This window comes from Heterodontus francisci, chromosome 7, assembly GCF_036365525.1.
Source record: "Heterodontus francisci isolate sHetFra1 chromosome 7, sHetFra1.hap1, whole genome shotgun sequence".
Taxonomy (NCBI): domain Eukaryota; kingdom Metazoa; phylum Chordata; class Chondrichthyes; order Heterodontiformes; family Heterodontidae; genus Heterodontus; species Heterodontus francisci.
The window spans coordinates 81,894,274-81,920,132 of NC_090377.1; the positions used below are offsets into that span (position 1 = coordinate 81,894,274).

General features: G+C 45.8%; 1 protein-coding gene across 5 annotated transcripts in view; it reads left to right on the plus strand.

The window, feature by feature from the left end:
• ube2e3 (ubiquitin-conjugating enzyme E2E 3 (UBC4/5 homolog, yeast)) overlaps nt 1-25,859 on the plus strand; it is a 187,909-nt gene that overhangs the window by 149,384 nt on the left and 12,666 nt on the right. The window lies entirely within an intron of this gene.

Here is a 25,859-nt window from a genome sequence, read left to right on the forward strand (position 1 = left end):
TTTGAACTAGTGTCCTAAGGGCATTTGCCTGGGCCTCTGGATTAGTTCAGTGATATTACCACTATGCCACTATCTCCCCAAAATATACACTAAATATACATAAATGATATACATAAATGATTTGGAAGAAAGTATAGTTGGTCTGATTAGCAAGTTTGCAGACGACACTAAGATTGGTGGAGTAGCAGATACTGAAGGGGACTGTCAGAGAATACAGCAGAATATAGATAGACTGGAGAGTTGGGCAGAGAAATGGCAGATGGAGTTCAATCAGGGCAAATGCGAGGTGATGCATTTTGGAAGATCCAATTCAAGAGTGAACTATACAGTAAATGGAAAAGTCCTGGGGAAAATTGATGTACAGAGAGATTTGGGTGTTCAGGTCCATTGTTCCCTGAAGGTGGCAACGCAGGTCAATAGAGTGGTCAAGAAGGCATACGGCATGCTTTTCTTCATCGGACAGGGTATTGAGTACAAGGGTTGGCAGGTCATGTTACAGTTGTTTAGGACTTTGGTTCGGCCACATTTGGAATACTGCGTGCAGTTCTGGTCGCCACATTACCAAAAGGATGTGGATGCTTTGGAGAGGGTGCAGAGGAGGTTCACCAGGATGTTGCCTGGTATGGAGGGCGCTAGCTATGAAGAGAGGTTGAGTAGATTAGGATTATTTTCATTAGAAAGACGGAGGTTGAGGGGGGGACCTGATTGAGGTGTACAAAATCATGAGAAGTATAGACAGGGTGGATAGCAAGAGGCTTTTTCCCAGAGTGGGGGATTCAATTACAAGGGGACACGAGTTCAAAGTGAAAGGGGAAAAGTTTAGGGGGGATATGCGTGGAAAGTTCTTTACGCAGAGGGTGGTGGGTGCATGGAACGCATTACCAGCGGAGGTGGTAGATGCGGGCACGATAGCGTCTTTTAAGATGTATCTAGACAGATACATGAATGGGCAGGAAGTAAAGAGATACAGACCCTTAGAAAATAGGCGACATGTTTAGATAGAGGATTTGGATCGGCGTAGGCATGGAGGGCCGAAGGGCCTGTTCCTGTGCTGTAATTTTCTTTGTTCTTTGTACTAGCAAGCTAAGACTCTGTTTAACTTCAGTAATCTTTAAACAGGCTTTTTTTTAAACTTGTCTTCATGGTGGTGGTGAGATGAAATCTGGCACAGGAGCAATTTATGTGATCATGGAGACAACAAAACAATGCATCTGCTGATTCGCTGAGCAGTGCTGCAGAATACTTTCTACTGGCTTATAAGATATTAAGTTTTGGGTATCTGTGTAAACTTTCATTCAGTTGTAGTGCTTTCACCTCTTGGTTAGAAGATCTCACTCCAGAGTCTGGAACACATAATGCTGAAGTAACGGGAATGAATGCTGCACTGACAAGTGCTGCCTTTTGGATGAGATACTAAAACAAGATGTTAAACCATGGTTTTGTTTTCCCTCATGGATGGATTTAAAAGATCCCTTGGCACCTTTTGAGAAAGAGCTGGGGAATGCTCCGACTGCCCTGGCTAACATTTATCCCTTGACAAGCACCACCAAAAAAACAAGAGGTTTAGAGGTTATCTGCTCATTTTTCTCATTGTTTTTTGTGGATATGGGGTTCAAATTGGCTGACATGTTTCATTGCATTGTAACAGTAACTACATTTCAAAGTACTTTAATAGTAGTAATGCTGTTTGGTAAATTATGAAGTCTGAAAGTTGCTTTTTGAATGCAAGTTTGTTCACCATATGTGTACAGCTTGTTTTAATCATCCCTAACTATTTGTTCCTGTCTACCTGTTGCATCTGAACTATAATTAACATGTACTTATCTTCAACTCAAGACTACAAGAAGATTTTAGAGTCATAGAGTTATACAACACAGAAACAGGCCCTTCGGCCCACCATGTCTGTGCTGGCCATCAAGCTCCTAACTATTCTAATTCCATTTTCAAGCACTTGGCCCGTAGCCTTGTATGCTATGGCGTTTCAAGTGCTCATCTAAATACTTCTTAAATGTTGAGGGTTCCTGCCTCTACCACCTCTTCAGGCAGTGCGTTCCAGATTCCAACTACCCTCTGGGTGAAAAAATTAAGGATGGGGAAGGCCATACAGCTCAGCTCAGTTCAGTTTAGTTTATTCATTCAGAATGACTCTGATGTTCTCCCATCAAAGTGTCCAGTTTATTCTTGAACAATTCCAGGGCTCAAATCTCACTTTGTTGTCATGGAGTCCAGTCTAAGTGTTGGTCTTTGTGTGACTTCCTGGAATCAATCCAAAATTTATCAGTTTAAATCTGTGGCCCTTTGTTCTACCCTTGCAATTTGGAGTAATTGTTTGAATGTTCCTTTTCCATTATTTTAACCATCTTCCATACGCAAGATTATCTGTCAGGTGCTTCGATATGGGTTTTATGCACCTGCCACCGGGAGCGGCGGTGGTCGAAAAAAGTGACGGCCCAAATACTGCTGCAATCTTCCTCATGATTGCCCACAATAATATGCTGGTCAGGCCGTGCCCGCCCCACCCCCCAAAATTGCCTCGAGGGAACAGGCTCTCTGACGCTGGCATTGCTGTTCGCTGCCTGGGCACAGGTGCTGGTGCCATTTTTAAAGCCCTGCCTGCTAATTTAAATTTTTCAAGTTATACCCCCTCCCCTACTGCACTGATTAAAAATCTGCTGCCCCTTTTGCACTCCCCAATAACAAAATTCATTAATTTCCCCCTCCCCCACAAAGCACTTAACTTCCACACTTGACCTTTTTCACCCCCAAAGTGCACAGGTCACCCTTTCCCACCATCCCCTACACTAATAATGTAAATTTCACCCCGTTTCCTCCCCGCCCCCCCCCCCCCCCCTTCCCCTGCAATAAAAATCTTAATTTCCTCCCTTCCCCACCACTACGGAGTCTGTTTAACAAAATTGAGGTTCATGGAATAGGATGATCAGTGTCCAATTGGATAAAAAATTGGCTTAAGGACAGAGGGGAGGAGGTGGCGTGGTGGTAATGTCACTAGACTAGTAACCCCAACGCCCCAGACTAATGCAGACATGGCAGATGGTGGAATTTGAATTCTATTAATCTGGTATTAAAAGGCTAGTGTAGTGGTGACCATTGGTGATTGTTGTAAGGGCCCATCCGGTTCGATAGCGCCCCTTTGGGGAGGAAAGTCTGCCGTCCTTGCCTGGTCTGGCCTGTATGTGACTCCAAGTCCGGGGTGGTGTGGTTGACTCTTGAGTGCCAGCTGTGGCCTGGCAGGCCACTCAGTTGTATCAAACTGCTACAAATTCTTAAGAAGAGGACTGAAAGCAGAATGACCTGGGCACCGGAAGTGACAATGGCAGATCCAGTCCTATCGACCCTGTAGAGTCCTCCTTGCTAGCTGGGGGTTTGTGCCGCTTTGTGGGAGCTGTCCCACAGACTGGACAAGCAACAGCCTGACATTCTCGCGGAATCTTGCCTTGTAGACAGTGTCCCAGATGCTGTCGTCACCATCCTTGGGTGTGTCCTGTCCTGCCGGCAGGACAGACCCACTAGAAGTGGCAGCACAGTGCTGTGCAGACAGGAGGGAGTTGCCCTGGGAGTCCTCTGCATTGACTCTGGAATCCATGGGGTCTCATTGCATCGGGTCAAGCATGAGCAAGAAAACCTGCTGATTACCACCTGCCGTCCTCTCTCGGCTGATGGGCCAGTGCTTCTCTGTGTTGAGCACCGATTGGAGGGGACACTGGGGGTGGCGGGGGCACGGGGTATGCTCTGGGTGGGGGACTTCGGTGTCCATCACCAGGAGTGGCTTGGTGGCACCACTGCTGGCTGAGTTCTGGGGGGCATAGCTGCTGGACTGGCTCTGTGGTGGATGGTGAGGAAGCCAACAGGAGGGAGTGACCTGCTTGGTCTCGTCCTCACCAGTCTGCCTGTCGCAGATGCATCTGTTTGTGGTGGGAGTGACCACCGCACAATCCTTGTGGAGTCAGAGTTCCGTCTTCACACTGAGGGTACTCACCGTCATGTTGTGTGGCACTACCGCAGTCCTGGGTGGGATGGATTTTGAACGGATCTAGCAGCTCTGGTCTGGGTATCCATGAGGCACTGTGGGCCATCAGCAGCAGCAGGGTTATATTCGGCCATAGTCTGTAGTCTCATGGCCCGGCATGTCCTGCACTCTACCATTGCCATCAAGCCAGGGGACCAACCCTGGTTCGGTGGGGGCATGCCTGGAGCGGCACCAGGCATGCCTAGGGGTGGGGTGTGATCCTGGTGGGGCTACAGCATGGGACTGCATGCGTGCGGGACAGTGGAGGCAGCATTCAATGGATGCGGCTGTGCAATCCCACGGCTGGCGGATCGATCTGGGCTCTGCGGTCCTGCCACATCCAGTCGTGAATGCTGGTGGACAGTTGGATGACTGACAGGAGGAGGGGGATCCACAAATATCCCCATCCTCAACAATGGGGGAGCCCAGCACATCAGTGCAAGGGACAAGGCTGAGGCATTTGCATCCATCTTTGGCCGGGGGTGCCAAGTTGATGGTCCCACTTGGCCTCCTCTTGGGGTCCCCGGCGTCACAGATGGTAGTCTTCAGCCAGTCCGGTTTGCTCCGCGTAATGTCGTGGGATGGCTGAGAGCACTGGATGCTGCGGGGGCTGTGGGCCCTGACAGCATCCCGGTGGTGGTGCTGGGGACCTGTCCTCCAGAGCTAGCCGGGCTGTTACGGTGCGGCTCCGTCACTGGCGTCTGCCCAGCAATGTGGAAAATTGCCCAGGTGTGGCCTGTGCACAACGGGCAGGACACGTCCAACCTGGCCGGTTGCCGCCCTATCAGTCTGCTGCTGATCATTGGCAAAGTGATGGAAGGGGTCGTTGGCAGTGCTGTTGGGCAGCACTTGCTCAACAGCGGCCTGCTCACTTGCGCTCGGTTTAGGTTCCACCGGGGCCGCTCGGTTCCTGGCCTCATTGCAGCCTTGGTCCAGGTGTGGATGAGGGAGCTGGGTTCTGGAGGTGAGGTAATAGTGGCTGCCGTTGACATCAAGGTGCCCTGACAAAACTGAAGTAAATGGGAATCGGGGGGAAAGCTCTCTGTTGGTTAGAGTCATGCCTAGCACGGGGGAGGATGGTTGTGGTTATTGGTCAATCATCTCGGTCCCAGGACATCACTGCAGGAGTTCCTCAGGGTGGTGTCATAGGCCCAACCATCTTCAGCTGCTTCATCAATGACCTTCCCTCCATCATAAGGTCAGAAGTGGGGAAGTTCGCTGATAACTGCAGTGTTCAGCACCATTCGTGACTCCTCAGATACTGAAGCAGCCCAAGTTCATATGGACAACAAGGGTCACTGACCTGAAAATTTAACTCTGCTTCTGTCTCCACAGATGCTGCCAGACCTGCTGAATATTTCCAGCATTTCTTGTTTTTATTTCAGATTTCCAGCATCTGCAGTATTTTGCTTTTATTATTATGGACAACATCCAGGCTTGGGCAGATAAGTGACAAATGACATTTGTGCCATACAAGTGCCAAGCAATGACCATCTCAAATAAGAGAGAATCTAATCATCTCCTCGATGTTCAATGGCATTACCATCGCTGAATCCCCCCACTATCAACATCCTGGAGAATTCAGCGTTTGACCAGAAACTGAACTGGACCAGCCACATGGATGCTGTGGCTACAGGAATGGGTCGGGGGCTGGGAATTCTGTGGCGGGTGGCTCACCTCCTGTCTTCCCGGTGCCTGGTCACCATTTGCGGGGCACGGATCGGGGGTGTGGTGGAGTGCTCTCCGCTTGCCTGAGTTGGGTGCGGCTCCAACGGCACTTATGGTGGGGTGGGGGGGGTGGTTCAGCACCATCCAGGACAGGGCGGCCAACTTGGTTGTCACCCCATCCATCACTTTCAACGTTCGCTTCCTCCACCACCAGCATGCAATGGCAGCGGTGTGTACCCTGTACGGGATGCACTGCACTGGCTCACCGGGTGTCCTTCAACAGCACCTTCCAGGCCTCCAACCTCTGCTGCCTGGGGGGACAGGAGCAGCAGATGCATGGGGGCACCGCCACCTGCGGGTCACACACCATCCCTGGCTTGCAGCTGTGTCGACGGTCCTTCACTGTCGCAGGGCCGGAATCCTGGAACTCCCTCTAACAGCACTGTTGCTGTGCCTACACCCCAGGGACTGCAGCAGTTTGTGGGGGGCAGCTCACCGCCACCTTCTCGGGGGCAATTGGGGATGGGCAGTGGGCACTGGCCTGGCCAGCGATGCCCATATCCCCCGAATGAATTTTTTTAAAGAAGCGAGTTATGGTAAACGTTAGACAGTGGTATTCCCAAGGGTCAGTGCTAGGCCCACTGCTTTTTTGATATATATTTTAATTTATTGATGGTGCGGAACTTGGAGGAGTGGCAAATAGTGAGGATGATGTAAACTGCCTGCAAAGGACATAGATGGGCTAGCAGAATGGACAAGTGGCAGATGGAATTCAAGACAGACAAGTGTAAGGTGATGCATTTTGGCAGAAGGGATAGGGCAAGGCAATATAGACTTAATAGCGCAGTTCTAAAGAGTGTGCATGAAAAGTGAGACCGGGAGGTGCAGGTGCATAGGACTTTGAAGGTGGCAGGACATATCGAGAGAGTGGTTAGCCAAGCATGTGTAATTTTGGGCTTCATATGAATAAGGAGCAGGAGTAGGCCACTTGGCCCTTCGAGCCTGCACCGCCATTCAATAAGTTCATGGCTGAACTGATTACACCACATTTCCATCCACCCCCGATAACCTTCCAACTCCTTGCTTATCAAGAATCTATCTACCTCTGCCTTAAAAATATTCAAAGACTCTGCCTCCACTGCCTTTTGAGGAAGATAATTCCAAAGACTCACGACCCTCTGAGAAAAAATGTCTCCTCATCTCTGTCTTAAATGGGTGACCCCTTATTTTTAAACAGTGGCCCATGGTTCTAAATTCTCCCGCAAGGGGAAACATCCTTTCCATATCCACCCTGCCAATACCCCTCAGGATCTTATATGTTTCAATCAAGTCGTCTCTTAGTCTTCTAAGTTTCAGCTAATACAAGCCTAGCCTGTCCAATCTTTCCTCATAATACAGCCTGTCCATTCTCGGTATTAGTCTGGTAAACCTTCTCTGTACTACCTCCAACGAATTTACATCCTTCCTTGGGTGGGGAGACCGGTGCTGTATGTGGTGCTCCGGATATGGTCTCACCAATGCCCTGTAGAGCTGAAGCATAGCCTCCCTACTTCTGTATTCAATTCCCCTCACAATAAATGATAACATTCAATGAGCTTTCCTAATTACGTGCTGTACCTGCATACTAACCTTTTGCAATTCATGCACTAGGACACCCAGCTCCCTCTGTATCTCCAAGCTCTGCAATCTCTCACCATTTAGATAATATGCTTTTTTATTCTTCCTGCCAAAGTGGACAATTTCCCACTTTCCCACATTGTACTCCATTTGCTAGGTCTTTGCCGCTCACTTAACCTATCTATATCCCTTTGTAGCCCCCTTATATCTTCTTCAGAAGTTACTTTCCTGCCTATCTTTGTGTCATCAGCAAATTTAGCAATCATGCCTTCGGTCCCTTCATCTAAGTCATTTATATAAATTGTAAAAAGTTGAGGCCCCAGCACAGATCCCTATGGCACACCACTTGTTACATCTTGCCAACCAGAAAATGACCCATTTATGCCTACTCTGTTTCCTGTTAGCTAGCCAATCTTCTATCCATGCCAATATGTTACCCCCTACACCATGAGCTTTAATTTTCTGCAATAACCTTTGATGTGGTACCTTCTCAAATGCCTTCTGGAAATCTAAGTACAATACATCCACCGGTTCCCCTTTATCCACAGCACATGTAACTCCCTCAAAGAACTCCAATAAATTGGTTTACAAAATTTCCTTTTCACAAATCCATGTTGACTCTGCCTGATTATCTTGAATTTTTCTAATGCCCTGCTATAGTGTCTTTAATAGCTTCTAACATTTTCCCTAAGACAGATGTTAAGCTAACTGGCCTGTCATTTCCTGCTTTCTGTCTCTCTCCCTTTTTGAATAAAGGACTTACATTCACTATTTTCCAATCTAACAGAACCTTGCCCGAATCTAGGGAATTTTGGAAAATTAGAACTAACGCATCAACTATCTCACTCGCCCCTTCTTTTAACACCCTAGGATGAAGGGGACTTGTCAGCCCACAGCTCCAACAATGTGTCAGTACCACTTCCGTGGTGATAATTTTCTTGAGTTCCTCCTTCCTTTTCATTTCCTGACTTATAGCTAATACTGGGATGTTACTTGTATCTTCAATAGTGAAGACTGATGTAAAATACCTGTTCAATTCATCTGCCATCTCCTTATTATCCATTATTAATTCCCCAGACTCACTTTCTATAGGACCAGCGCTCACTTTAGCTTTTTTTAAATATCTATCGAAACTCATTACTATCTGTCTTTATATTTCTAGCTAGCTTTCTCTCGTACTCTAATTTTACCTTCCTTATCAATCTTTTAGTCATTCTTTGCTGTTTTTTATATTCTGTCCAATCTTCTGACCTGCCTCCCATCTTTGCGCAATTATAGGCTTTTTCTTTAAGTTTGATACTATCTTTCACCGTTTTAGTTAACCACCGATGGCAGGTCTCGCCCTTGGAATTTTTCTTTCTCGTTGAAATGTATCTATTCTGTGTATTCTGAAATATCCCCTTAAATGTCTGCCCTGCATCTCTATTGACTATCCCTTAACTTGATTTGCCAGTTCACTTTAGCTAGCTCTGCTTTCATGCGCTCATAATTGCCCTTGTTTAAGTGTAAAATACTAGTCTTGGATCCACCCTTCACTCCCTTAAACTGATTAAAATTCAGTCATATTATGATCGCTGCTACCTAGGGGTGCTTTAATTGTGAGGTCATAATTAATCCTATTGTAAATAGAGGCATTGAGTAGAAAAGCAGGGAATTTGTGCTGAACCTTTATAGGGCTCTGGTTGGGCCACAGTTGGAGTGTTGCATCCAGTTCTGGTCACCGCGCTGGAGGAGGGATGTGTGGTCCCTGAGAGGGTTCAGTGGAAATTTACCAGAAAGGTTCCAGGGATGGGGGAATTTTAGTTACAATGTTAGATTGGAAAAGCTGGTGGTGTTCTCCATGGAGCAAAGGAGATTGAGGGGAGATTTTATAGAGGTGTACAAGATTTTGACAGGCTTAGATAAGTTAGACAAGGAAAAACTGTTCCCATTAACTGATAGTACAAGGACTAAGGGACACCGATTTAAGGCTTTTGGTAAGAGATGCAGGGGGAATGTGAGGAAGAACCTTTTTATGCAGCGAGTGGTAATGGCCTGGAACTTGCTGCCCACGAAGATGGTGGAAGCAGAGACACAATCAATGATTTAACCAGGAAATTGGATGAGCACTTGAAGGAAATAAACTTGCAAGGCTACAGGGATCGAGCGGTGGAGTGGGACTGACTGGATTGCTCCGCGGAGAGACTACATGGACTCGATGGGCCACCTGGCCTCCTTCTATGAAGTAAATGACTAGGATATCCAGAGCCTGGGGCCATCAGTGGTAGAATGAAGAAAGTGGGGGATGGGCAAGAGGCCAAAGTTGGAAGAACACAGAGTTCTCACAGGGTTGTACGGCTGGAGAAGGTTACTTGATGGGGAGGGTCGAGGCCATAGAGAGATGTAAACATGATAATTTTAAAAGTTGAGGCTTTTGGGAACTGGGATACAGTATAGGTCAGAAAGCACAGGGGTAATAGGTGAATGGGACAGTGCGAGGTAAGGTATGACCCGAAGAATTTTGGATTAGCTCATGTTTATGGAGGGTGAAATGTGGCAGGCTGGCCAGAAGAGCATTTGAATAGTTGAGTCTGGGAATAGCAAAAGCATGGATGAGGGTTTCAGCAGGAGATGGGAGGAGGCTGGGGAAGAGACTGGTGATGTTAGAGGTGAAAGTAAGTGATCCATTCTTGGAAAGGATATGTGGTCACAGGCTCAGCTTAGTGTCAGATAGGACGTTGAGGTCGTAAACAGTCTGGTTCAACTACAGACAGTGGCCGGGGAGAGGATAAAATCATTTACTAGGGGAAGGAGTTTGTGGCGGAAGCTGAAGACAATGGCTTTGGCTTTCCCAATTGAAGGAAATGTTGGCTACTCCAGGACTGTATGTCTGATAAGCAGTGTGACAACATAGGCAGTGGAGGAGTTGGGGAAGGTGATGGTAGGACAGAGCTAGATGTTGTCAGCATACATCTGGAGTATAATGTTGTGGTTCCAAATTACACCCCAGCACTGTAATCTCTTAGGACATCCCAAATACCTATTTAACATTGCTGCACCCTAATAGACCGTTCCTAAACCTTGGATCTTTCTTTCCACCCGACCACCTCCCAATATTCCCACACACACACTAATTCCCGTCCCAGTAGTTGTAGAGCCCCAACATTTCTCTGCTCCTGTCAAGCCCCACTCTCCCCTTAAGTGTTTCTTGATCCTCAACACCATCCTCTTGAGTTTATGTGACCACATGGTGTTTCCCATTTCTCTACATGCACTACTTGCAATTCCCTACCTGCATCCTGGAATGTCGTCTTTACACACACACGTGTATATATAATATACACGTGATAAAGGAACTTGTGGGAGTATAGAATACCAGAGTCAGCATGTCTGCACAGTTAATTGATATCTTGTGTGAACTTAGCAGTCTTATAGTATTTGTGGCTGTTGTGGCATTGTTCATGGTGAGTCAAAGGATATGTTGTAATGTCCAATATAACTTAACATAATATCAACTGATCAGCTCTCCCTGATTTATGGTGAACTAATCAAATTGCATTTATTTACAAAGTGTAAATCTAACCCTTCATCTGAAGATGTATTTGGTCTTGACTCCATGTGTGTAACACCACAGGAGATTAATTTGTAATTTATTAAACTTGGTGTGTAGGTGTGCATTTTATTCTATGTAAACTAACTGTTGCGTCAATTCTCATTATAGAAGTATTCACATATATTTTGTCTATTATGGCATCTGCAGCATTGTCCATTGAATTTTTTAGCTAATTACAAGTATCTAGTGGACAATTTTACTTTACTCCCAACTCTGCCCCTTTCTATTCCAAAATTACCCATGCTGACATTACTGCCTGCTACGGTGTTCCATACCAGTAAATGAAACACACCTTCATTATGGTTGGTGCTTTTGCGAGACGGCTGCCTAATCAAATGTGATCTAACACGCGTATACCAGAATCCTGATTTCTTGTATGAAAAACCATGTAGGAAAAATTAGAAAAGGACAGTGAAGAATCAAATATAAGGCTCTTGAACTTGAAGAAGGAAAATTTCAGTGACAGAAAAGGGGATCAGATTTACTGGCCAGGAAAATACGTTAACAAATGGGTCAGCGGATGGGCAAAGAGTAAAAAAATTAAAGTATATATTTCTAATTGAATGTTAGCCTCTATAACATGAGGGCTAAAATATAAATGGGTGCAAGTTTTGGTTACAGGTATTTAAAGCTCCACTTGGACCACATCTGGAGCACTGTGTACAGTTCTGGGCATTGCACCTTCAGATATATTGGCCTTGTCAGAAGTGCAGTACAGATTCACCAGAATGTTATCAAGGATCCTGAAGGTTAAATTATGTAGTGAGATTACATAAACTTTGCTTGTATTCCCTGGAGTATAGATGGTTAAGGGGTGATTTGATGCTTTAATGATTTTGAAAGGAATAGGTTAGATAGAGAGAAACAAGGGGGCACAAGCTTAAAATCAGAACCAGGTCATTCAGGAGAGAAGTTAGGAAATACTTCTTCATGCAAAGGGTGGTGGGAATGTGGAATTCTCTCCCTCAAAAAAGTTGCAAGCTCATTTTTTTTTAAACTGAGATCAATTGTTAGAATTTTTGCAAGCAAAATGTATTGAGGAGTGTGTAGCCAAGGCAGTTAGATGGAGTTGGAATACAAAACAGCCATGATCTCATTGAGTGTTGGAACCGGTTCGAGGATCTGAATGGCCTACTGTGTTCCTTTACCTTTAGTCCTAACATTATCATGCGCAATAAGGTACTAAAGACATAAAAAGTATCAAGAGGTGGTGAGATTTGAGGGGCTGAAATGGAATATGAAAACAGACTAGCAAATAATTAAAAGGAAATTTTAAGGGGTTTAATAAGCATCTAGAAGGTTAGAGACTATAGGACCACTCTTGTGTGGAACATGTTAAGCTGTGGGGAGGTTAAGGTAATGCTGAAATATTTTTATCTGTTTGATGTCAATTTTTACAAATAATGGAAGTGCAAACCTAAGTCTACCACAAGAGGGTATGGAGCAATTGATAGAAATAAGTGTAAAAATGGAATTGGTGCTATTAAAACAGTAAGTAGAACTAAAGGAGGTACCCTGATGCCATGTGCAAAAATTGTTGAAGTCAATTTTTTCAGTCCTCAAACATGCAAATAGTGCTGGTACACTGGAAAGTAGCCAATGTAACACCCTTACTCGAGAAGGGACAGAAAGATAAACTGCTAGTTTAATGTCAGTTGTGAGCAATGCACTTAGAAGTGAATTGAGTTAGTCACAGACTGTGAAAAATGTTGTGTTTGACAAATTTAAGATTTTTTTTGAAGTGAACAATTTGATCAATAAAGGGAATGCAGTAGATATAATCCACATGGCTTTTTAGTAAGCATTTGATCCGGTATCACGGGGCTCGTAGGAATATGGCATAAGTGAAAATGTAATAACATGATAGATGGATGATTGACTTGTAGGAAACGGAGCTTGGGTAAATTGGTGCTGTTTAGACTGGTGAAGGGCCCTACATCGTATACCCCAGAATTGGTTGCTGGGCCTACGTATGGGGTTGAATTTTAAGAGTCCACTGCCGATCTTGGCGGCTAGCTCAAAAAAGTGTCGGCCCACCCGCAAGGGCTGCACGCCAAAGAGCCGTTGTAATCTCCTGCGCGGCTGCGCATTTAAATAGCCGGGGTGGCCTGCTGCCCCCAATCACGTGGAGGGGGCGGGCTGTTCGTCCCTGGCAATGGTGTCAGCTGCCTGTGTGCAGGCACTGGCACCATTTCTAAAGGGCAGCCAGCTTTGCCACCTAATTTAAACTTTTAAACACATACCACCCCCTAGTAATGATTACATTAACTATTTGCCCTTCCCCCGCCCCACAAAACACCTTTTTACATCTGACCTCCCCCACCACCCCCCAACATATCCAAACTGCACAAAGTTTGAAGTTCAACCCTTTCAGCTATCCCCTACACCCATTACGTTTGTTTGACCCCTTTCCCACCTCCCACACTAAAAATCTTATCTCCTCCCTCCCTCCCCACCAGTATCACATCACCTTTCCCCAGATGGGGAATTGAAGGTGGGGCAGTGTCGGCCGCCGCGCCGATTTTCGCAGCAGACACTCGAAATTGGAGGTAAGTCGATGTAAATTAACTAATTTTATTCATTTGAATATTTAAATTGAGGTCCCGTCACTCAGCGGCGGGATGGGAGGGAGCCACCATGGAGTCTTGCTGCCACCGGGAGGATTGGGCCTGGTCCTCCTGGCGTGAAGTCTGTGGCGGGCCTCATCCGGACCCATCTTCAGGTCCCCATCCCCACCCCGCCACGGATCATGACATCGAAGGCTTGGTAAAATTCGGTCCATGTTCTCTGTTTATAAAAGATTGTGTACCCTATAACCAAGTCTCAATCATTTGCTAGCAACACGACATCGAGGGCAGTATATGATTTCAGGAACAGAGGTCATCAAATGGGCAGACATGTGGCAAATACAATTTAATATGAATGTGTCAGGTAATATATTTTGTGGGCGGGAGATAGAAATGGGAGTGTAGGTTTGAAGGAAAAGCTGTGAAGGGTGTGAATGAACAGTGCAACTTACAGATTTAAATATGTATTTCCACAATAATGTGAATGCGGGTAGTTTTTTTACGCCTTTAATTATTAGAATTTTGGGTTTTATAATGGGGCACAGAGTGCAGGAGCAAGGAAATAATTATGAATTTATATAAAATTTTATTTCAAAGACTGTATGTAACTTTGAGTACCCCAAAATAGAAAGGATATTCAAGCCATAGCAAGCAATTGGTTCCCCAAGATGTTGCTGGGCTTGACAATCTCATGAGAGGAGTTGCGATACTGGGACTATTTCTACTGGAACGCAGAAGGCTAAACTTAAGTTTAATGCAGATTTTTAAGATTTCAGAGTTTCGTAAGTGACGATTTTAAAATTGTATATAAGAGTAGAGAGAGGTGAGGAGAAATTTGACAGAGTGCTTTGCCCTCCCAAATCCTTAAGCTTCAGCACTGTTCAACCTTCCTACTCAACTGCAGCTATTCATGCTCCTTCCCTTTGAGCTTCTCTTGATATCTTCTGAAGAGCCCATCGAGACTCGCTGCTGCTTCCTTAAAAGCTGCAATCCTATCTACCCTGCAGACCTTGCTGTGCAGGGTGCCCACTGGGGACTAACCTTTCCTATGTACTTCCTGTCCTGCTAGCACCTCCCAATGCTGGACTCTACCACTGGATCAGATATCATTGCTCCCCACTCCCTTTCTCCCTCTCGAATGTCTGTTCATTTGTGACCCTTGCCATCCATGAGCTTATTGTGAATGATTACATCTTTATCATGGCCTTAACCGAAACCTGCTGAGGGGTACTGACGCCTTCTCCCTAATGAAGCCTTCCCACTTGGCTATGCATTCCAGTACTTGCCCTGCCCAAACTGCCATGGTGGCAGTGTGACTCTTATCATTAAATCATATCTTGCTCTATGCCCATACTCTTTTGGCACCTTCTCCTCTTTTGAGTATCTCAACGTGTTCCACCCTCTTGTGCCTCATTTAAAATCCTTGTTCTGTACCACCCATCTCAAGTATCATGTCAGTTTTCTCACCAAGATATTTTCACTCTTTTCCTCCTTTCGCCTCTGCCCTGAGCAACTTCTCAGTGCTTTCAACCTCCATCTCAACTCATCAGCTCCTCTTAGTTCACTGCCCTCCTATCCTCCCATAATTTCTCCCTCTATATAAACTCCTCTACTAATATTCATGGCTACCCCCTTGAACTTTGTGCATCCTGCCATTCCACCAGCCCACTGGGCCAAACTTCCTCTGTTTTCCCTCCTGCATTAGCCCTGAACTCTCATCTTTAGTTTATTTCCTGTTCTCTCAACCTTATTCCCCTAAACTGCTAACCACCCAACATTCCTTGCTGGACCCATGTTAATAGTGTTAACAGTTCTCTCTCCTCAGGTACTATTCTCTCCTCTTCAAATCTGCTGCCATCAACCTTCTCGAAAAAAAACAACCCTTGATCCCTCCATCTTGGCAAACTACTGTCCTAGGGTGGTGGTTGATGGCAAATGTTCATCCTGGAGTTTAGTTACTAGTGGTGTACCGCAAGGTTCTGTTTTGGGGCCACTGCTGTTTGTCATTTTTATAAATGACCTGGATGAGGGTGTAGAAGGGTGGGTTAGTAAATTTGCGGATGACACGAAGGTCGGTGGAGTTGTGGATAGTGTCGAAGGGTGTTGTAGGGTACAGAGGGACATAGATAGGCTGCAGAGCTGGGCTGAGAGATGGCAAATGGAGTTTAATGCGGAGAAGTGTGAGGTGATTCACTTTGGAAGGAGTAACAGCAATGCAGAGTACTGGGCTAATGGGAAGATTCTTGGTAGTGTAGATGAGCAGAGAGATCTTGGTGTCCAGGTACATAAATCCCTGAAAGTTGCTACCCAGGTTAATAGGGCTGTTAAGAAGGCATATGGTGTGTTAGCTTTTATTAGTAGGGGGATCGAGTTTCGGAGCCACGAGGTCATGATGCAGCTGTACAAAACTCTGGTGAGGCCGCACCTTGAGTATTGCGTGCAGTTCTGGTCACCGCATTATAGGAAGGATGTGGAAGCTTTGGAAAGGGTGCAGAGGAGATTTACTAGGATGTTGCCTGGTATGGAAGGAAGGTCTTACGAGGAAAGGCTGAGGGACTTGGGGTTGTTTTCGTTAGAGAGAAGGAGGAGGAGAGGTGACTTAATAGAGACATACAAGATAATCAGAGGGTTAGATAGGGTGGATAGTGAGAGTCTTTTTCCTCGGATGATGATGGCAAACACGAGGGGACATAGCTTTAAGTTGAGGGGTGAAAGATATAGGACAGATGTCAGAGGTAGTTTCTTTACGCAGAGAGTAGTAGGGGCGTGGAACGCCCTGCCTGCAACAGTAGTAGACTCTCCAACTTTAAGGGCATTTAAGTGGTCATTGGATAGACATATGGATGAAAATGGAATAGTGTAGGTCAGATGGTCGGCGCAACATCAAGGGCCGAAGGGCCTGTACTGCGCTGTAATGTTCTTAAAAAATGTTCTATCTCCAACCTCCCTTTTTTCACCAAAGTCCTTGAACATATTATAAAAGCAAAATACTGCGGATGCTGGAAATCTGAAATAAAAACAAGAAATGCTGGAATCACTCAGCAGGTCTGGCAGCATCTGTGGAAAGAGAGGCAGAGTTAACGTTTCGGGTCAGTGACCCTTCTTCGGAACTGACAAATATTAGAAAAGTCACAGATTATAAGCAAGTGAGGTGGGGGTGGGGCAAGAGATAACAAAGGAGAAGGTGCAGATTGGACCAGGCCACATAGCTGACCAAAAGGTCATGGAGCAAAGGCAAACAATATGTTAATGGTGTGTTGAAAGACAAAGCATTAGTACAGATTAGGTGTAAATACACTGAATATTGAACAGCAGCAAGTGCAAACCTGAAAAAAAACCTGAAAAAAACAGTGGGTAAGCAAACTGAACAAACTAAGATGAAATGAAATAAATGCAAAAAAAGAAAGGTGAAGCAGCGATTTACTTGTACTTCTTTCAATGTAGTATACTGTATTCGCTGCTCACAGTGTGGTCTCCTCTACATTGGGGAGACCAAGCGCAGACTGGGTGACCGCTTTGCGGAACATCTCCGCTCAGTCCGCAAGCAGGACCCTGAGCTTCCGGTTGCTTGCCATTTCAACACTCCCCCCTGCTCTCATGCTCACATCTCTGGCCTGGGATTGCTGCAGTGTTCCAGTGAACATCAACGCAAGCTCGAGGAACAGCATCTCATCTACCGATTAGGCACACTGCAGCCTGCCGAACTGAACATTGAGTTCAATACTTTCAGAGCATGACAGCCCCCCATTTTACTTTCATTTTTAGTTATTTTTTCTTCCTTGTTTTTACATTCTTTTTTACATTTTTTACAATCTTTTTTTGCATTTATTTTATTTCATAGTTTGTTCAGTTTGCTTACCCACTGTTTTTTTCAGGTTTTTTTTCAGGTTTGCACTTGCTGTTCAATATTCAGTGTATTTACACCTAATCTGTACTAATGCTTTGTCTTTCAACACACCATTAACATATTGTTTGCCTTTGCTCCATGACCTTTTGGTCAGCTATGTGGCCTGGTCCAATCTGCACCTTCTCCTTTGTTATATCTTGCGACCACCCCCACCTCACTTGCTTATAATCTGTGACTTTTCTAATGTTTGCCAGTTCCGAAGAAGGGTCACTGACCCGAAACGTTAACTCTGCTTCTCTTTCCACAGATGCTGCCAGACCTGCTGAGTGATTCCAGCATTTCTTGTTATCCTTGAACATATTGCCTTGCAAATCTCTGCCCATCTTTCCCAGAACTCCACATTTGAATCCGTCCCTGCCACAGGACTGAAATGCCTCTTGCCATACGTCATCCTATGTGACGGTGACCATGGTAAGCCATCTCTCCTGGTCTTTCTCGAGCTGTTAGCAACTTTTGCATGGTTGACCATGCCATCCTCTTCTATTATCCAGCTGTGAGGGACTGCACTTATCCATTCTTATCTATCCAGTTGTAACCAGAGAATCACCTGCACTGGTTTCTCTTCCTGCTCCCTCACCATTATTTCCTGTGTTCCCCAACGATCTATCCTTGGCCCCCTCTTATTTCTCATCTACCTGCTGCCTTCGGCAACGTCATTCAAAAATACATAGCGTTCCACAGTATATTGACACCCAGCTCTACCTCACCATCTCTATCAAGCCCTCCACTGTCTCTAAATTGTCATGACTGCTTGTCGTATATCCAGCACTGGATAAGCAAAGATTTCTCTTCACTAAATATTAAGAAGACCAAAGCCACTGTTGTTGGTCCCCCCCGCAGAATCCGTTCCCTAGCCATCCATCCTTCTTGCCTGATAACCGTCTGAGGTTGAACCAGATTGGTGGTAACCTTGGTATTGTATTTAACCCCAAGATTAACTTCCGACCACATATCTGCGCCATCAGTAAGACCGCTTATTTTCCCCTCCATAACATCACTCAACTCTGCCCTTGCCTGATGTCATCTGCTGAAACCATCGTCCATGCTTCTGCATTGAGCGTTGCTGGAGGCGCAGAGTGTGAAGGAGGGAGTTTGGTAAGTGAGGGAGTTCGGTAAGGAGGGGAAATATAAATTGAGAGAAAATAAATTTGTCTGCACTGAGAGCTACTTTGAGTGCACAGAGTGTAAAGTATGAGTCGGTGCATGAGGGAATTCAGTGAGGGAGGGGCTTTTTTTTTCTTCTACCTTTTTTTAGCCTCCATTAGCTGCCTCTCCGGTATAGGGGAAGAAGCTGATTGGTGAGTAACTGGTAAATTATTCTACTTCGAATAGTAATAAATAGTTTTTAGAGTTATGGTATAGCAGGTCAGCTCGGCCAAGGGGAATGTACATCCTGCGGTATGTGGGAAGTCATGGACGAACACATCTGCAGGAAGTGTCACCGGCTGCAGAAGCTTGAGCTCTGGGTTTTGGAACTCGAGCGGCGGCTGGAATCACTGTGCATCGCAAGGCAGAGGAATAAGTGGATAGAGGTGGTCACACTGCAGGTTAGGAGCATGCAGGCAGAGTGGGAATGGGTGACCGCCAGGCAGCCTAGGAGAACCAGACAGGCGGTGCAGGAGTCCCCTGAGTCTATCTTACTTGCTAGTCGATTTTCCATTTTGGATACTGGTGAGGGTGATGCTTCCTCAGAGGACTGCAGCCAGAGCAAAGTTCTTGACACCATTGGTGACTCAGCTGCACAGGAGCGGAGGAAGAAGAGTGAAAAAACAGTATTGATAGGGGATTCCATAATCAGGGGAACCGACAGGAATTTCTGCGGCAGTAAAAAAGGGCGGCACAGTGGTGCAGTGGTTAGCACTGCAGCCTCACAGCTGCAGGGAACCGGGTTCGATTCTGGGTACTGCCTGTGTGGAGTTTGCAAGTTCTCCCTGTGTCTGCGTGGGTTTTCTCCGGGTGCTCCGGTTTCCTCCCACAAGCCAAAAGACTTGCAGGTTGGTAGGTAAATTGGCCATTATAAATTGTCACTAGTATAGGTAGGTGGTAGGGAAATGTCGGGACAGGTGGGGATGTTTGGTAGGAATATGGGATTAGTATAGGATTAGTATAAATGGGTGGTTGATGGTCGGCACAGACTCGGTGGGCCGAAGGGCCTGTTTCAGTGCTGTATCTCTAATCTTAAAAAAAAATGTGACTCCAGGATGTTATGTTGCCTCCCTGGTGCCAGGGCCAAGGATGTCACAGAGCAGCTGCAGGACATCCTTCTGGGGGAGGGTGAGCAGCTAGAGGTCATGGTCCACATTGGTACCAGTGACATTGGTAGGAAGAAGGATGAGGTCCTGAAAGCAGATTTTAGGGAGTTAGGAAGGAGATTAAAAAGCAAGACATCGAGCAGTACTCTCAGGATTACTCCCAGTGCCACGTGTTCGTGAGTATAGAAATAGGAGGATTGATCACTTGAACACGTGGCTGGAGAATTGGTGTAGGAGGGAGGGCATCAGATTTCTGAGGCATCGGGACCGGTTCTGGGGCAGGTGGAACCTGTACAAGATGGACGGGCTACACCTTAACGGGATGGGAAATAATGAGATCTGCTAGTGCTGTTGGGGAGAGTTTAAATTTGCATGTTAGGGGGAGGGAACGTGAGGGGTAGCTTAGATTGGAAGGAAATAAAGCTGGTAACAGGAGGTAGAAAAGTAGCAAGTGACATTAGAAGGCAGGCGAAACAAAGGCAAGCGTCAACTAAGTTTAGAATGGACAATAATGTTAAGAAGACATGGTTAAGGGCACTGTATCTGAATGCATGCAGCATTCGTGACTAGGTAGACGGTTTAAAGGCGCAAATAAAGGTAAATGAGTATGATCTAATTGCCATTAGGGAAAAGTGGCTACAGGGTGACCAAGACCAGAACTGAATGAATATTCAAGGATATTTGTCACTTAGGAAGGTCAGGCAAAAATGAACAGAAGCTGGTGTTGCACTGATAATAAGGGATGGGATCAGTACATTAGTAAGGGAGGATCTCATCAGAAGAACAAAATGTGGAATCTGTTTGGGTGGAGCTAAGAAACAGCAAGGGGCAGCAAACATTGTTAGGAATAAACACAAGAAATGCTGGAAATACTCAGCAGATCTGGCAGCATCTGTGGAGAGAGAAGCAGTGTTAACATTTCAGGAGTGACTCTTTTTCAGAACTGACAAATATTAGAAATGTAAAAGATTTTAAGCAAGTAAAGTGGGGGGTGGGGCAAGAGATAACAAAGGAGAAGGGGTTGATCTATCTATTCTAAAGGATGTGATAAATGGATATTGGGATAAAAATGATTTGATTGGGCATAGTCAACATGGATTTATGAATGGGAAATCATGTTTGACGAACCTGTTGGAGTTTTTTGAGGATGTTACTGACAGAATTGATAAAGGGGAGTTGGTGGACGTAGTATCATTGGATTTTCAAAAGGCTTTTAATGAAGTCTCCCACAGGAGGTTGGTAAGCAAAATTAAAGCACATGGGACAGGAGGTAATATACTGGCATGGGTTAAGGATTGCTTAACGGGCAGAAAACAGAGTAGGAATAAACAGGTCATTCTTGCATGGGCAGGCTGACTAGTGAGGTACTGCGAGGATCAGTACTTAGGCCCCAGTTGTTCACAATATATTTCAATGATTTGGATGTGGAAACCTAATGTAGTACTTCGAAGTTCGTGGATGACACAGAACTAGGTGGGAATGTGTGTTGTGAGGAAGATGCAAAGTGGCTTCATGGGGGTTTGAACAGACTTAGTGAGTGGGCAAGGAAGTGGCTGATGGAATATAATGTGGAAAAATGGGAGGTTATCCATTTTGGTAGGAGGAACAGATGTGCAGAGTATTTCTTAAATGGTAAGAGATTAGAAAGTATAGATGTACAAAGGGACCTAGGTGTCCTCGTCAATAAGTCACTGAAAGCTAACATGCAGGTGCAGCAAGCAGTTAGGAAGGCCAATGGGATGTTGGCCTTTATCGCAAGAGGATTTGAGTACAGGAGGAGTGAAGTCTTGCTTCAATTGTATGAAACATTGGTTAGACTGCACCTGGAGAACTGTGTGAAGTTTTGGTCCCCTTACTTCAGGAAGGATATTATTGCCATAGAGGGAGTGCAACGAAGGTTCACCAGACTTGTTCCCGGGATGGCAGGACTGTCCTGTGAAGAGAGATTGGGGATACTGGGCTTGTGTTCTCTAGAGTTTCGAAGAATGAGAGGTGATCTCATTGAAACCTACAAAATACTTAAAGGGATAGACAGGATAGATGCAGGTAAGATGTTTCCCCTGGTTGGGGAGTGTAGAACCAGGGGGCATAATTTCAAAATAAGGGGGAAGCCACTTAGGACAGAGATGAGTAGAAATTTCTTTATTCAGAGGGTTATGAATCCTTGTAATTCTTTACCCCAGAGGGCTGTGGAAGCTCAGTCATTGAGTGTGTTTAAATTAGAGATTGAGGCACAGGGGCGCAGTGGTTAGCACCGCAGCCTCACAGCTCCAGCGACCCGGGTTCAGTTCTGGGTACTGCCTGTGCGGAGTTTGCACGTTCTCCCTGTGACCGCGTGGGTTACCGCCGGGTGTTCCAGTTTCTTCCCACAGCCAAAGACTTGCAGGTTGATAGGTAAATTGGCCATTGTAAATTGCCCCTAGTGTAGGTAGGTGGTAGGAGAATGGTGGGGACGTGGTAGGGAATATGGGATTAATGTAGGATTACTATAAATGGGTGGCTGTTGGTTGGCACAGACTAGGTGGGCCGAAGGGCCTGTTTCAGTGCTGTATCTCTAAATAAATAAAATAAAATAAATATCAGTGACATAAAGGGATATGGGGATAGTGTGGGGAAAAAGGCATTGAAGTGGATGATGAACCATCATCATATTGAATGGTGGAGCAGGCTTGATGGGCTGAATGGCCTACTCCTGTTCGTGTGTTCCTATGTTACTTCTAGACGTAACGATTCCAATGCATTTCTGACTAGCCTCCCATCTTCCACCCTCCATAAGTTTGTTCATTCAAATCTCTACTGCCTGTCTCCTTACTTGTTCCTTCATTACCCTGCGCTAACTGGCCTACATTGGCTCCCAGTTAAGCAGTGCTTTGATTTTAAAATTCTCATCTTATTCTCAAATCCCTCCATGGCCTCACCCCTCCCTATCTCTGTAACCTTCTCCAGCTCTACAGCCCTCGGTTCTCTGGGCTGCTCTAATTCTGGCCTCTTGAACAGCCCCGATTTTAATCACTCCAGCGTTGTTGACTGTACCGTTGGCTGCTGAGGCCCTAAGCTCTGGAAATCCCTCCCTGAACATCTCTTTATCTCCACCTCTCTTTCCTCCTTCAAGGCGCTCCTTAAAACCTACCTCTTTGACCAAACTTTTGATCATCTGACTGAATATTTCCTGTGCCAAATTTTGTTAATGCTCCTGTTAAGCGCCTTGGGATGTTTTACTATGTTACATGTGCTATGCAAGTGTCAGTTGTTAGTGTTGGAGCATGGGATACTTGGCCATAGGGAGCAGTTAAGGCAAAGGCTATTACACTTTTATGGTTAAATCAGGTAAACCTTTGAAGCAGAGGTAGAGAAGAGGCTGAAGGGCAAAAGTGAGGCTATAGTTTTTGGATTGTTCTCCAAAGCACTGGCCTCGACCAAAGTAGGCATCAATATTTTGAAACTAACAATGTGATGTGTGTATATGTAATATACATAGAAAGTAAATATTTTGTTAAAACTGTCTTTTCATGTGAGAAAACCACATCACAATAACAGCTCACAGGGTTTCTAAACAGCAATAGTGATTACTTTTTAATTCATTCTTGGGATGTGAGCATCGCTGGCAAGGCCAGCATTTATTGCCCATCCCGAATTGCCCTTGAACTGAGTGTCTTGCCAAGCCAGTTCAGAAGGCTGTTAAGAGTCAACCACATTACTGTGGGTCTGTAGGCCAGACTGGGTAAGATCGACAGATTCCCTCCCCAAAGGAACCAGATAGGTTTCTTACGACAATCCAGTAATTTCATTATTATTAATGAGATAAACATTTTGTTCCAAATTTATTAATTAATTGAATTTAAACTCCCCAGCTGCCATAGTGGCATTTAAGCTCATCTCGAACATTAGTCAAGGCCTCTGGATTACTAGTTAGTAACATTACTGATGCTGTTAAAAGTTAGAAATTGGTGACCTAATATGGTAACATAACTATCTTAAGGTAATTTTGTTTTTCCTTGTATAAAATGGTATCTCCTCCAGTTTGACATTTTTGTTCTCACTTTTGCTCCATTAATGCAAGTTAAAATTTAATGTTGACTCCACTGTGAGCATTTTCTGGTACGTGACTTCCATTGTTGCTGTGTTGGAAAATCTTGTACATAAACGAGCTGCTTGTGGATCTTATAAAAGAAGGTATAGAACAGGGTTGTCGAACCTTTTTGGGCAGAGGGCCACATGACGATTTTTGCTCAGCCCAAGGGGCCGGTGAGCAAATTTCGAAAGATAAAGGCATTAAAAATTTATCCTGCTAATAAAAATAACAACAAATGTGCATTTTTGTGAAGAAGCTTTAAATGCGAAGACTAATTTATTGACTTACTTTCTCGTCGCTATATTGAAAACTGATTTAGTGACATGCCTGCATTGTTTCTGCTTGTATAAGTAGTCAATCCCTGCCCGCACACTTGATGTAGCAATTCAGAGTATTCTGGATAGATGTCCATCTGTCAGGAGTGACCTTGATTTCTCTTCCCGCACTCTGCGGGGTGAATTTAGTTCCCCCACGCACCCCCCCCACCCCCCCAACCAAGGGCGTCGGGATCCGTGGCTGGAGAGGCCTGAAGATCACAGTGGAGGAGGCCCGATGCTGTGAGAGTCCAGCCCGATCTTCAAGGAGGTGGTGAGGCCTCGTGGCAGCCACCCCGCCACTTGGCGACTGGCCCAGCATTTATAAATTAGAAGAAATGTAAATACCTGCTTTAATTGCAAGACCATTGCGATCTTCATGCCGCTGGCCGGCACTCCCACACCTTCCGATCTGCGTCCGGGGAATCGAGGCACCACACTGGTTGGGAGGAGGGAGCAGGTGTTGGGGGATGGTGGGAAGGGATAAAGTTGATAGTTTGTGGTCTTTGAAGGGGGAAAGGTCAAATGGAAAACAGAAGTGTTTTGGGGTGGAGAGGGAAAGTATTTAATATTGTGGGTATTGGGGGGCGGGGGGAGAGAGCTCCAAGCAGACAGGTTTCAATTGTTTTCAAAAATGTGTAGTGATGTCTTAACATAAAAATGCCGGAATGGCACAAAGCCTTTTAAAAATGGCGTCAGCGTCTGCGCACAGGCAGCTGACGCCTTTGCCAGTGATGGATGGGCCACACCCTCCACATGGAGGGGGGAGCGGCAGGCTGCCCCGTCCATTCAAATCAGCCGCTGCACTGAAGATTGCGGTGGCTCACCGACATGCAGGCAGGGTGCTGCTTCCTTCGCCGCTGAACAAGGTTCCAGCGTTTATCTGTCTCTTGTCTCCCTCGGCCCCGCACCTTCCCCCCCTCCCCCCCTCTCTGCACCCCCTCCCCCCCTCTCTGCACCCCCTCCCCCCCTCTCTGCCCCCCTCCCTCTCTGTCCCACTGCCACCCCCTCTCTTGCTGCCCCTCTCTTTTTCTCTCTCTCTGTCCCCCTCTCTGTCTCTGTCTTACCCTGTCTCTCTCTCTCTCTCTGTGTCTCTGCCCCGCCCCCCCACCCCACCCAGCAGATGAGCTTTTTTTTTGAAAATGGCAAGCCAGTTTCACAGCTAACGGATCCAGACATCGGGAACAACAGTTTCGGAACTTTCAGACAGATTCTGCATTTTCCGGCTGGCTTTTAAAAAAAAAATCCCCAAATGTGTCCTAAGGTCAGAAACTGCTGTTCCCGATGTCAGGATCTGTCAGCTGTGAAACTGACTTGCGATCTTTTGTAAAAACCAGTCTGACCATCTCCAGTCACAGAACCCAGCGAGGATGAGGAACAGCCTGGGTACAGTATAGATCTGCGGGCCGGTTGGAACCCTTTGGCAGGCCAGTTGCTGGCCCGCGGGCCATATGTTGGACAACCCTGGTATAGAAGGATAACTCACTGCACTGTCTTTTGAGGGTCTTCTCTTGCATATTAACTTTTCGCAGTCCTGCTACTAGACAATTAAATCCTTAATTGGAGATGAAATTGGATGCTGCATTTTTCTACACAACTTCAAAAGTAATTAATTGGTTGTAAAGTGCTTGGGGAAATCCTGAGGACATTAAAAGGCAGTTATTGTTTTTACTCCTCTCTCGATTTTTGCTCTCTCCCTCCCCCTCGTTCGCACACGCTTGCTCTCGCGCTCTCGTTCGCGCACGCTTGCTCTTGGTCTTCGTTCTCGCTCGTCTGCATGCACGCTCTCACGCTCATATTCTGTCTGTTGACTCAATTTATTGCTGGTTGTTGGTTGTTTTTC